Here is a 14,290-nt window from a genome sequence, read left to right on the forward strand (position 1 = left end):
CGATCATGCCATCTGTCTTTGCTGACTTACTTCTTTTTTAAAATGATATCCAATCATGAGTATGAGAGCACAAGCACTGAATATTAGTGATTATTTTGGTCGTTAGCAACCAAGAGCATGTTTGCATGCGTGATGTTTGTCGTGGCCAATCGCGGCTAATGCACCTTTTTTCAGTAACGTTCTGTGCATCCGCCAAGCCGCCTCGTCCGCCATTATTGCCGACCATGTCAGGCGGAGATGGGCAGAAGATCGCTGTACGTGTCCTTCGAAGAAATAGCTTCTGGTCTCTCGCCGAAGCGAGGAGGCGCGGTCAGTGTCGTTAGCGCGGATGAAAGGATCAATGCAGTGGGGGAGCATGAGCCAGCGTAGCTCTCAACTATTGTCCTCAAAATAACCCCGCTTTCGGGAGAGGGCCGTCTTCGAGAGGGGAGGCGGTGAGGGCTGCATACTTTGCTGTACATGTCTTCGCGCAGAGGGAACACAGCTGGTTTGAAGAGTAAAAAAGCGGGTAAGATTTCTGAAAGAGACTAACGGCCTCCACCACCTGCACACGGGTGTAACGATGCTCTCTGCAAAGTGCGTCGTTAGTCCATGCGCCTTCAGATAGCATAAGTCGTGAAGATGCACCCTTCTTACACCCTTTTTTCTTAGAGTGAATGACACAAGGCGTTTACAAACGGTCGTGAAGACGTTCACGACGAGCAACGGTCCGGGCGCCCGTCGATGACGGTTCGGACAGTAATGTTGACTGTGTGGTCCTGAACGTCTTCACGGCCATTTGTAAATGCTTTGTGCCATTGGAACCCTCCCGATCTGGACATTGCATCATTGCCACATGCTTTCAAAGGTCTCGGTAGGTGATTTACTCAGTTTATAGCAAAGCTTCTCCACGTAGCGCTGTTCCATCGTTCGCTCCATGGTTTCCTCCACACAGCGACGAAACAGGTGTACACGTTCGAACACGTCCACTCGCTTGACGGGCTCGAAGCCAACTGAGGTCTTTGCAATGTGAAGCTGATATTTCCCCCTCCTTACCTCAAAAGCGGTTTCCCGATCTAGCGCATGCACGCGCCACGTAGAAACTTGTCTCATTACTTTCAGGACAGACCCTGCATTCCTTTGCCTTAGTTTCTACACCAACCAACTCTCGGCCCTCAGTCCTCAGTGACTGTGGTGCAGCTGATCAAGGCGGCGGTTAGACCAGTGAAGCAGCGGACGGTGCTAAGAATCTCTGGCTCTGAACAGGACGCCACTGACTCAACTTTTCAACGTTTAAAGGGTCCCTGAAAAGGGTGTTTGAGGCTGGCGTATAATACGCTTGCATTATGTAGAGTATAGGCCACCGAGCGATCATGAGGTGTACCGCCTGTTCCGTATTTATCTGTCCGTGATAGAAAAAATCCTCCTACGCAAACTACTGGACTATATGGGTTCAAACGCCGACTACAAGGTAGCTTATGATAGTCTTCGTCTTTCGATATGTAATTTAACATCTAAACTTGCATGCATTTTCAGGAATCGGCGAAAAACTGCATTCGACGGCGGCAGAACTTTTCGTCCAGGCGAGCAAAGAAGCCACTTTGACAGGCTGCGCCATCTGGCGAGCGGTGAGGCAACCGATGTCACGGCTTGGGGTGGGAATCGCACCTCGCGCGGTTTCTTCGGATGTGCGTGTCGTCTGCTCCTTGAAATTAACACCGCTCGCCAGATGGCGCAGTCTATCACACTGACTATCCAGCCAGGGCACCTGTGGTAGGCGCCCGCCCGTTACAAAGGGAAGGCTACATCATCATCATCATCATCATCATCATCATCATCACTTCTTTGCTCGCCTGGACGAAACGTTTTGCCGTAGCTGAATGCAGTTTTTCCCCGATTCCTGAAAATGCAGGACATTTTAGATGTTAAATTACTTATCGAAAGACGAAGACCATCATAAGGTACCTTTTAGTGGGCGTTTTGAGCCCATATGGTTCAGTAGATTGCGCAGCGGAATTTTTCGTAACAGGGACAGATAAATACGGAACACGCGGTATAAGGCCTCAAAAGCGAGCCGATCGTTTACAATATATTTTTGAAAATTCGCGCTTCTACATCTTGGGGCGACCAGCGGTGCCGGGCTTTCGCCCGAATCTGTGCGCAACGCGTCATGCAGCGCTCGTTACGTCAGCAGCGGAGGGGTTATCATTGGTTCGCCGTGCCAACTCTTTCCGATGTCACGCAGCTGCCATGGCCGCGGCCGGAAGCTCCAGAACCCGGGGAACTCCCGCACGCGTCGGCATCCGGCGGAGGAGCGCCAACTTTCCAGTGTGGAAAAAAGACGAGAGGAGAGGGAAAGGCGCGAAAACGCGGAAATTCAAATTTTAACTACACATAACTCTTCTTCCACAAAACGCATTAAAAAATTCTTCCTGGGGGATATTTGTGAAGCCGCGTCCTTTAACATCCTAGGCACACCGCAACATTACTGACAGCCCCTTTCAGAGCCCCTTTATCGCTAGAACCTTATCCAGTGAGGCTAGACTAGCAGTGCTGTTCAAGGAACTAGCAGGTCTCAAATGGGATATGATAGGGTTTAGGTTAGGACAGGTGAAGTGTGTATACAGTGAATAGCGGGCACGTACTGTGCTATCGTGGATTGACGGACAGATGAGAAATAAGTGTGGGATTCCTCATCAATCAAAATGCAGCTGACAGCATAGAATTCCACAGCATTAATAAGATGGTGGCAGTTGCTGTAATAAAGCTTAATAGGAGGCACAAACTCAAGGTGGTAGAGGTCTGTGCGCCTACATCCAGCCATGATGACCAGATCGTCAAAAGCATCTACTATGAAAACTTGGAATCGGCAATGAGCAAAGTATAAAAACACAGTACCCTGTACTGATGGGTGACTTCAATACCAAGGTAGGCAAGAAGCGGGCTGGAGACCTGGCAGTAGACTATGGCATAGGCTCAAGTAAGAATGGAAGGGGGGATTATCAGTAGACATCGCAGGGAGAAATAATTTACGGATCACGAATACATTCTTCCGCAAACAAAAGAACAGGAAGTGGATGCGGAAGAGCCGAAATGGTGAGACTAAAAATGAAATAAGACTTCACACTTTGCACTCATCTTTGCACTGTGTGGACTATGGAGGTCCTTGGAAGAGTGCGTTGTAGCAACGACAGGATTTTAAGGTCTAGAATTAGCCTAGGCTTGAAGAGGGAACAGAAGAAACTAGTAGCAGGAGACAACAAAAAGTGAGGTGGACGGATGAGACTAAGTCAGCGGCAATAGGGAGACCGCAGCTAGCACAGGACTGAGTTGATGATTGGAGAGGTATGGTACATGCCTTTGCCCTGCACTGGGCGTGCTGAGGCTGATGATAGTTATGATCATGGTTAGACACAACGACAAGTAGCCTGACGCACACCGGGGAACGATGAGAGAATAAAGACCGTGGAAGCATTGGGGATTGGGGGAAGGGACTTTTCAATGGGCGATCCGTAAGGAAGGGAGGAAGGTGGGAGTGAAAGAAGGAAAGAGGTGCCGTACTGGAGCTCGGCTGCCGAATAATTTCGACCACCTGCGGATTTTTAGCGAGCACTGACATCGCGCACCATGCAGACTACCAGACGAGCATGGTTGAAAAACAGCGCACAAAAGACTAGACACAAGAGTAAAGGCGACGACAGGACAAGCGCTGAACTCGCAACTAAGGCTTTATTGCGAAAACCTGGGTATATAAGGAAGGCATAATACATGAAAACAAAATTGAACAAACAAAACTATGACTAACGTTCTACTAAATACTAGACGAAATTATAAGCTCGAGAATTTTTATTCCTCTGGCTTGTCTAGCGGAGTCAAACATAAAAAATCTGAGTTCATTTACTGTTGTTGGTGGCCAGCGGACTAACACAGGAAGGCGCTGTTTTTTTTAGAAGTCGTATCCTACTGCAGGCTACGCCGCTGTTTTTTGGAACGGTGATCACTGAGCCTTTTTCAGTCATGACGTCACGAGTTCTAATTGAGCGGCAGAAAAACAGAATTACCTATTTTATGAAGCAGAATTTCTTAGCATGAATGAGTATTGTACTTCCAAGCAAATGTGGCAGCCAGACTGCAACACAACATTACAAAGGACAAATACTCGATGGACTTCTAATCATTGTCCCTTTTGACCACTAAAACGAATTTGGACTCCAAGCTGCACTCTGGGCTAAGGTTCGCTATGGTCTATCGGGAGCGTTAACCAATTATCTAAATTGCCTTTTCGTCGAAAATGAGGCCAAGGAGTAACTAGTGCCAAGCAGCGGAACACCATGAGCGCAGAGATCTTGGCTTGTTAAATACAAACGCATATGGGGGAAGTTGGCCTCGCAGTGTTGCTCCATACTGCAGAAACGAGTGCTCGATTGCTTTTTCATGTGCTGAAACCCACCTTTACATAGGATTCTTGTTTACTCGAAGTTCCACCAAATCCAAATTGACCCTTTGTGATAGTCTACATTACTGTGTTATGAGGATCCCGATTGGAACAAATTTTTTTGCCGCTAGCTCTGATGCTAAACCATAGAGATCGAACTACCATTCTTTCTAGCTTTAACGGCTCAAGAGACCTCATTGTCGCAAGAATTCCCTACGGTAACCAAACCCGGGACCTTAAACTTAACGGCTCCTACCACACTTTTGATAAGGACATTTGCTGTAGTAACAAAATTTCTTCATCACAGCTTTTCCTTGAAGGACCACTCAAAGCGCCTCTTGAGCAGCACACCTGGTGAGCAGTGGACCAATCACTTCAACTGTGAACGCCAAATACGGCCATGTTCAACCACCAAGCAGCTGTACAGCTTTCGCATACAGCAGTCAACTCTTGGTCATAAGCCCAAATCGACTGGTACATTGCAGACACTTGAAAGATACATAATAAAGAGACAAATGGCAATCTATGGCTTTCATCACTGTTGCGTCTTGCTGCAACATATTTTTAAAGAGGGGAAGCTGGTCTCTGAAAAATAAATTTTATTAATGAAGTTGCATTGATGCAAACATCAGGGAATATACGTTTGTGTGCCAGTTCCAAATTTGAAGTTTAATTTTATGTAAATCTAGTCCATGTGCACTTATGTTGTGCAGCCTTTTGCTGACAGCTTTCATGAAATTTTTTCACAAGGGAACTTGCTAGAATTCATGTCATTGGCTTCTCTTGACACCAAGCTATGCAGGAAAGGTAAAATTATCCTGCATGTCATAGAAGTTGAGTTACTGGGTTTTGAAATTGCCACTTCACAAACGAGAAGAAAAATTTGTATTCCTGTTCGTTAAGTGACAACTTCAAAACCTTATGACTTGTATGACAGGCAGGGTGATAACTTTACTCTTGCTGCATAGCTTTGCGTCAAAAGAAATGAGTGGCATGCAATCTAGCAAGTTCCCTGCTGCAAAAATTTCTTGAAAGCTTTCTGCTAAAAGTTACGTATTACATAAAAGCATAAGTACTTGTTGTACATGAAATTAAAAGACATACTTTGAATCACCATGCAAAAAATACATGCGTCATGGAGAGTTCATAATTGTGACTATATTAAGATAATTTTTTCCAAAGACCCTCTTCCCCCTTTAAGTGTGATGGTGATGAATTTCATGGCAAAAAGGCAGCTTGGCCAAAGAGCACCTTGACACAAGGTGTTTCCCACAGCTCAAGATGAAACACACATTCAGCATCTCACCCTAGGTAAGCTGGGCACCAGGCCAGGGGAAAGCTTTTACCATTGTATCACCAGTGTCAGTCGTGAGAGTGGTCTTTTCACGTCTTACCAGTTTAATCTTTAATGGCCATTACAATGGCAAGTTGCAAGGGGCACGCAGTTGAGTACTTCAATGCAGTTAAGTATTTGAAGCAAATTTCAGCAAGCAGCTTGCAAACTTGTTTTCCACAGTGCAGTTTGAAGTTGTCAGGCAAATCAACATATGCCAGTTTCCGGGAGTCTGCTAGATGACCTGGGCACATTCTCTTGTTGCAAAAACTGGCAAATGCTGCCACTCATCTCTGTTCGCGTTAGTCGAGTAGAACCTCCCACCACCTCAAATGAAACTCTGCCACATGTTATGACTTTCAAACACTTCAAAATATACCCCTAATACTTAAAGAACAAGTTATGCCACATGCACTCAAATTTTATGTTCGTAATGTGGACTCTGGCACAACAGTTACCAAAGCAATGGCAAGAACAGTTTCAGCCCAGGCGATGCAAGAAGAAAGATGGCTTTACTGTTGTCATGTAGTTACACCCACATTTGGGGCTCCAACTAACTCACCCTTTTCACAAATGCAGCACTCACTGGAGTGCATGAAATTTCACCTGCTGCTCCGACATCTGGTTCCAAAACTCACGTGGGTGAAGCAGGCACCATCCGCTTCCACGAAGCGACGACTGCGCATGAGAAGCTACAGGTGCAGTGCTTGACAGCCGACGTCATCCATCGCTGGCGCCTGCCATGAGTCCGAATTACCTATTCATGTGCAGTACAAACTGGTAGTTTGTTATTAAACGGTGGAGCTTGGGAGAGGGCAGCAAAGAATAGGGGGTCAGCCGCAAAGTAGCCGTGTGAAAGAGGTGAAGTGGCGCAGATAGACACTCCCTGAATATGAGATATTTTTTTGTCTTCCCCTCCTTGCCTAAACTAAAGCTCCACCACAAAGGCAAACTTTTGAAAGTCGCAAAGCTTTCACTACAGACACACAGACTCCTCTCTCCACATGCATGTGCCACTAATGACTAATGAGTTTACCATGTCGTCTTGTATGTCCTCAGAATCAACCACTGACAAATGCCTCGCAAGGGCTTCCCTCACATGTTGTCCCCAGTGAAAGGCTTATCCCATAAAGGTAATGAACACCGTAAAATGCTTTGTAAAAATATCCTTTATTTTTTCAAACTCTTGCGAACCAAACATCACGCATTTATACATCTTACGCATTAAAATAACAAGAACAGGGAGCAAGAATGCACACCTTGGTAAACAACGAAATGTCGTTGAAGGAACTTTACAAATGAAAGACATGAACGGAATTAACAAAGAAAAAAACCACCTGAACGCATAATCTGTTTAAATGTGCTTGTCTGACAGCTCACCAGTTAACTGATCTAAGAAGTGAGCTGGAACGCAGCCAAATATTTCGGAAAATATGAAAAACCTACACTGCCTTTGAGAATGCAAAGCAATGCCGCCATATTAAACAGCAGAAGAGAGGAAGTGCCACAATAGAAAAAAAGGAACTATGGATGCACTCTCGGCAGGCACTTTCCCAAACTGCCAGGAGAAGCACAGGTGGCGGTGGCACCTTCGTCCTCAGTCTCACGTTTCGCTTGGGGCTTCCAGTAGCTCTGCGTTGAGGCAGACGCCGGGAATAGGGCGGTCGTCTAGGCTCATCTTCCCGACTGAGTGGCGGCTCGGAGTGGTGAGGCTTGGTTCTGCCAGAGTGCTGAGGGGTACCATGGCAAGCTCCGCGTCGCCGCCTGCTCCGAAGTTGGAGGTGGCGACTGCACCCATCGCAGAGCTGTCGTCGGCTCCCTCTCGCTGCGTCAAGGAAGATGCGTCGCCGGCTTCGGGAGCCGGGTGTCCCACCATCTCCAGCGCTGCTTGCAACTTGCCGCTCTCGCTGACAGCTGGCATGGTATATGGGACACCCGCTGAAGTTTGCTGGGACATGACTGCTGGCCAAGCTGGAGTCCGTTTGACCAGCGGGAGACATGGCTTCCAATGCCCCATGGTCAGCTGTCTCATCCACGGGCTTTTGGGTGCGTTTTCTTCAGGGACTTCTGCAGTGACACCCACGTGCTCGGTGTCTGCGCTGGAAATGTTGCCTTCAGCCGCTGCGATGTCAGCCGTGGTCTCCAAAGTTGCATCAGAAATACGGCTGTCTACGCTGTCATGCCATACCGAGTCTTCAAATACAGCTGCCTCGCAAACGTCTTCTGAGAGGGCGTGCTCTTCTGTTGGCTCAGAAAAATCAGCTTCGTCACAACCAGGTTCTTCAGGAAGCAGATCATTTTTGGACACTCCTGAGAGGTGCGCTGCCTTTTCGTCGGTTTCTTTCAAAAGCACACTGTCCTCACACACCAACGGCAGATTTGTTGCACTGCCTTCTTGTTCTTCAGGGAGTGTGTCGGCTTCTCTCACTGTTGGTAGGTTATCAGTTAGCCCTTCAGAATCATTCGGCACCACCTCCTCTTCGACAAGTGCTGCCTGATCCTTGTCACTGCCATCATTTTTCTCATGCTCAGTTTCGTTTCTTGCCGCATAGCCCCAATCTACGGCACTGCTTGACACTTCTGTTGTCGCCTCTTCCAGTTGTGACTGCTCAAATTTCATGTCAGGTTCTGTAGCCTCTTCTTCTTCGTTCAAAGCCTCAGCCAGCTGGGCATGCTCATCACCTTGATCTAGTCCATCCTCCTTTATCGCTCGAATCTCTCCTTCGGCTTCTGCATCACCCTCAACAGCAACGTCCTCCCTAACATTGTAGTTAGTCACATCTGTACCAAGCGCTATGCTGTTCAAGTCGCCTCCATCAGTGCATTCGTTGTTTAGGCTGCTGGCCTCGTTAGTGTCAGGAACCTCAGAAGGTGCCTTAGAAATCTCGCAAGGTGCTGCGAGAACACAGTTATCCTGAACTTCATTGCAGGCAAGACTGCTAGCATCTTCTCCGCTAATATCCTGTGCAGTTGCCTGCAGCAGCCTTTCCAGGACGTGAATGCCCATGTCCAGGAGGCGGACACCGTAGCGGCCGTCCCTCTGTTCGACAAACTCGGCCAAGAGAGAAGTAGCTGGTTCACTCAAAGCCAGCAGCTGAAGCTTCTCAACGGCTTCTTTGTCCAGCTTGTCTTCAGGGACGTCTAGCGTGCAATTTATGTCAAACAGTGGAATATCCAAGAGTTCATCTGGCAGTGGGCGAATATCGGCTCGGACCGCGGTGTCGGTGTCTCCATAGCCCACGAACTTCACTAGAGCAAGGGCAACACCTGCAAGTGCGCCTTCAACTCCGTCTTTCAAGACTGTGATCCTGTATGGAAGCTCATCAGACCAGTAGACCATGCATGGCAAAGAAGTATCCACTGGCATGTTATTCTGAGGCACTTCTAGGAGCTGCGTTGCCAGAATCTCCACAGAATCAAGGCTGTCGCCGAGGTTCACATAGAAATCGGTAGCCGATTCAACGTGACTGATCTGGACAACCACTTTCTGGTGAAGTGGAACCTTGGTGGTGCTGTAGCTCTTTGGCAGTGGCAACTGGGACAACAGGTCAGTTTCATCTGCAGTGAAGAGTCTAACCGCCAATGGTTCCCTGGCCCCAATGTTTCGACAAGCAGATCAGAATCAAGGGTGAGCTCTTCGAATTTCACAAGTGTGCTCGCGTTGTCGGTAGCGTTAATACGAGCAAGCCGACACTCAACACAGAATGGTTCAACCTGCAGGTTTTCAGAGTCCAGAGGCACCACAGACTCTATTGTATGCGCATTTCCATAGTCCACAAAACGCACCCTAAGGCCACTGCCACCTTCACCGGAGCCTTCCACCCTAGCTCTGTACCACAGGCCATCCTCAGTGTAGAGAACAGCGTAAAGAGTGTTGCTGTCGGGTGTCCCAAGAGCTGCAGCACTTCTCGAAGCCAATGCCTCTTGCAGCTTGTCTCCCAACACATCAAGGTCACCAAGCGTGCTTGAGAATTCGACATAGAACGAGTTCATGGAATCAACACGGCTCACAACACCAGCTTCACGACTCACTGCCCTCGCTTCAGGTGCTTCCATTTTTGCAGTTTTCTTGCTTTCCCAAGTCGGAGTCTTGGACGAGATGAACTTCTTGAGTGCCGTGCTGACGTGTTCTCTGCATATGGAGAGCCTCACAGTGACTTCGGGGCCCCAGGTCACAACTTCAACCTCCACTGGTTTATCCAATACCATACGTCTGAACGCGTCAACCACGTCGGAGATGCCGGCCAGTTCCTTTGCGACGTACAGCTTGCACTTGTAGCAAAACGGTGGCACTTCCAAAAACTCGGCAGCAATGGCTCGAACTTCAGGCACTACGCCAACGTTGCCGTAGTCAATGAACTGCACGCACGAGCCGTCTGGGACTACCTTGACCCGGTACCAGATGTTGTCGTTCGGGTAGAGAGCCACAAAGGGCAGCCTCGGCACCGGCTCCACGACCACCTCAGGAGCTTCGTCATAGTGTGTGTGGAGCCGCCCAGAGAGGCTATCCATTAGGGACTCCTGGTCCTTAGGCATGACGTAGAAGCAGGAAAGGTCTTCTACATGCATCACGATTGCCATCATCTTGCCCGAGATTTTTGAAAGCGGTGGGTAGCATGGGACAACCGGACCTGTGTCGCGGGAAGGTGGGGAGGTTGGGGGGGGGACGAGGGGGCAGGCAGGGTCACCCCACAGAGGAAGAGAGAAAGGGGAGAGAGAAAAGCACATTGAGACAGTTGAAACACCACAGCAAGCGTGCAGCAAGCAGCAATGGCCACTACACGAAGGCACAACCAACCCAACACAACATGCAGCATGCAGGAGCAATATACACCGCTCAAGGCAATGACGAAGCCAGCAACCGTGCAACAGTGACAGCGTGAAAGCCCAAGTTCTAAGAAAGTGGTCAGCACGCAAATCGCTAGCAAATGAGAGCACACCTCACTCGGAAAAGGAAGTGATGGAATGCGTCAGTTTGTGTTGCGATGCACGGAGAAAATACGCCTCATCATATATGTACCGTTTAAACGGGTGTAAGGGCCGCATCCCGTTTTCCCGAAGGAAATGTTTAAAAAAAATAAATCTGTGTAAGAGCCGCATCCGAACTTTCCATGACCCAGGTGGGAATAGCCTTCTAAATACACGCGCCGTGGTCTCCGAGTTCAGCTCGGGCTGCGAGCAACGGTGCGCTTGATAGCGGAGGCTACACGCGCGCACAGGAGATTCCACGTATCGCCCATGGATGGAACCCGAGGCCGTGGCCATCATCGACATTTTCTTCGCTGCGATTCCCCGCTATCCACATCCGCATCTATCGCCAGCTCCAGCCCTTTGCGGCGTGTTAGCGCGTTCGCCATAATAGTTGTGGTGGCGGCTTTCACGTGCTGCCGACGTGCGTTGCAGTTTTAGCACGATGTACAAGCACTTTAATAGCTACACGGCTGGGAGTTAGCTCTCGAACATGGTAAGCGTGTGGCGGGCAAGGAAATTCGACGTGGCCGAGAAGTGCGTCCGATGATGGTGCAATCAAAAGAGGAACACAAGCTGCAAAAAGCGCGCTTTCCGAGGCAAGCCGTGCAAGTTTCCCGAACTGGAAGAAAAGCTGCTCCTCTATGTGGGGAGTGCAGAACAATAGCTACGCGTTGACAGCGGACATGCTGCGCTGCTTCTTTTGAGATGAGAGTGCACGAGAGCTGAGCACAGCACCAGCTCAAGAGTGTAAGTACTCCGCGAGTGACGACTGAAAGTAGAATAAATGTCGCTTATTCCCTGGTTGGGTGTGTTTTACTTTAATTTTTTTTTGCGCACATAGCGTGTATGGGCCGCATTCCGAAAATTGGCCCTCGAATCTGAAAAAAAAATTGCGGCCCTTGTACGCGTTTGTACGGTATATGTAAGGTAGACTCTCACTTCACACAGATCATGAATTTGCCCGTTATAATTACAGTGCTGATGCTAGCCACAGCGCAGCCAAAGCAACATGTGCACCTTTCACAAATGCTTTAATTACCATGGCAAGCTTAGTCCCAGCTACACTTCAGCACCATCTTCACCACTCCATTCCATTGTCAGTAACCTGGGCATGCTGAATGATTATATGAATTTTTCTACTTTGCATAGCTAGCATAGCAGGTGCAGCAAGCTACACCATCACTCCTCGCGCAGTCTGGCGATATCATCACCACTAGTGCTTCGGTCCTCACAGGTATATTTAGTTTTAGGACTCTCAGAAGCACCTTTATCACAGTCATCAGTGACAACGTGACTATCACTTCCAGTGCCTTCACCAGCAATATGGCCATCATTGCCGCTACTGTCGCCACCAGCGGGGTCATCACTGACTTTAACCTTCCCTCCGACAAGGTCATCAATGCCACCGCTATCATTATGACAGCTGTCGTCACTACCCTGCACCTGATCACAAGAAGTTATCTCGTCATGACCTCCATCAGCATCTCCACTACCACTGCCATCGTGATCATCATCGCTCTGCTCACCCCGACTGAAATGGGGCTGAGTTGACCTCAAAGGGGCCGATGTTTTCACTGGTGGTGGCAAGGGCTTTGCCGCAGTTCCTTCAGGCTTTGCCACAGCTGCCTCAGGCTTCACTGCAGCTACCTGTGGCTCCTCTGTGGTTACCTCAGGAACTGCAACTTCAGACTCGACAGCAGGTGGAGCAGTGTCGGCCTCAGCTTCGACTGCGGGTTCGGTGTCCTGCACCGGTTCAACCTCAGAGACGGGAGACTCTGCAGCTGGTGGCAGAGGTGGCGGTGGGGCGAAACTGTCTAGCCCATTCACTTCGTCTTCTCCAGAGGTGTAAAACAGCGACCCAATCACCTTGGCAGGCTCAAGCTGCTGTTCAACCTGAGGGAGTTGAAAAAGCAAGCCCTAAAGTTGCACCCGTGAACAGCTTCACTTTTAAGGACTGAATCACCATCACCGAACACTCTCTCTTAAGGGGGACACTTGGTTTAGACCTATATTCCGTACTTGTAGTCCAGTTCTATGAAAGCTAAATTACCTCGGTAAGTTTTTAAGCTGACTTCAAATAAGAAATTGCCTTTTCCATCAATGAATTAGTCCTTAAGATAATTAACTTTAATTAGTCATTGATTAGTACATCGGTACAAGAAAAGTGGCTTAATGAAAATTTTTAATTCACGGCTGCATGGTCTAACGAGTACAGAGTGCAATTCTCACACTCGTTTTTCCACTTTGCCATTACTAGAAATTTTACACTGCGTAGAAAAGCAGCAGTCAAGGTGTGCATATCATGCACTGATAAACTTTTCAATATCATAAATTTTTGAAGCATGGTTGACGAACTGTGCTATGATATCTGCAGACACTGTGCCATCAGCTTCCGTTAGGGACGGGCGTGACCTGACTACAGCACGTGCCCAGGGCGTCAGCACCTTGTCGCCAGCGCCCTCCTTGCCCTTGTTGGGCGAGGGCAGGCGCGCCACGCAGGCCTCGCGAGGGACCGGATTCCGGAACTTGGGTGCCGCCTCGCCTGCACCCTGGAGCGCCTTGGCCAGGGGCTCCACATACTCCAACAGGCAGCACCAGACCTCAGACGCGGACAGCACGGCTGTAACCTGTTGCCGCGGAGACGGAAGATACCGTATTATCAGCTGAAGCATAGTGTGCGAAAAATGCTTAAAAAAGACATAATCACAAGACAGTTACTACCGTGTAACGCGAGATTCAGCGACAGCTGTTTGCCGCGGTCAGCATAACATCTGTTTCTTCAATACCACTTTGGCTCCTGTGTTGAGTGCAGCGATGTCACCCTGCTGACCAATCTGTGAGGCGCACTGCACTCGCATCACTCTCCATCCCATATCCCCCTCGTACTGCAAGTGAACGTCAACACCGCAGATCTAGAAAACATGCCTTTAACAGCTGTCACAGTAAAAGAGAAAGATGGAGAGACACGTGCATAATGCAGAGAGTTCACATCCGGTTCTGATCCCCCCTTCTTCAGATGGCTCAGGAAGAAGCGATAAGGTTTCAAGTGTCAACGCCACACCAGGCTATGAGACAGGCACATCATATTGCCACACTGTTGGCTCTCTGCCGGCGCCACCCGGTGGCCGAACCTTGGCTCCAGGCGCGTGGCCGTGCGTGGCCGCGCGTCGTCTTCGTTCTGCATCAGCTCGGCGGTTCGGCGGGCTTCGTCCTAGGAAACGCTGTGACTTTTGGTGTGAAATTGTCGGTGACATTTGGTGGAGCCGTGCTGGGTATCATCCCATGTACGCTGACCCCGACGACAGCCGTGACGCTTCTCCCCGACCCGCGGACGCCACACCCGTCCACAAAACGAGCCGTCGCCTGCGAGGCCTGCAACCCGAGTTCGAACCACTAACAAGGCCTGTCAGAGCGATGACGTCCACCACTGGCAGCCAGACAGGTCAGTACTCCGGCAGTGCCCCGCCGTGCGTCCTTCTCGCACCTCGGTCGCCACCATCCTTCCACGGCGACCGGTTTGAGGATGTAGAAGACTGGTTGGCCAATTTTGACCGTGTGGCCGCATTTAACCA

The 14,290-nt window shown here is 49.2% G+C and overlaps 1 pseudogene; it reads right to left on the reverse strand.

Moving 5' to 3' along the window:
- Window positions 1–7,350: 7,350 nt before the first annotated feature.
- LOC149326378 (uncharacterized) overlaps window positions 7,351–14,290 on the reverse strand; it is a 44,918-nt pseudogene continuing 37,978 nt past the window's right edge.

The sequence above is a fragment of the Amblyomma mixtum genome, chromosome 10, assembly GCF_055824585.1.
Source record: "Amblyomma mixtum isolate Tamu chromosome 10, ASM5582458v1, whole genome shotgun sequence".
Classification (NCBI taxonomy): Eukaryota; Metazoa; Arthropoda; class Arachnida; order Ixodida; family Ixodidae; genus Amblyomma; species Amblyomma mixtum.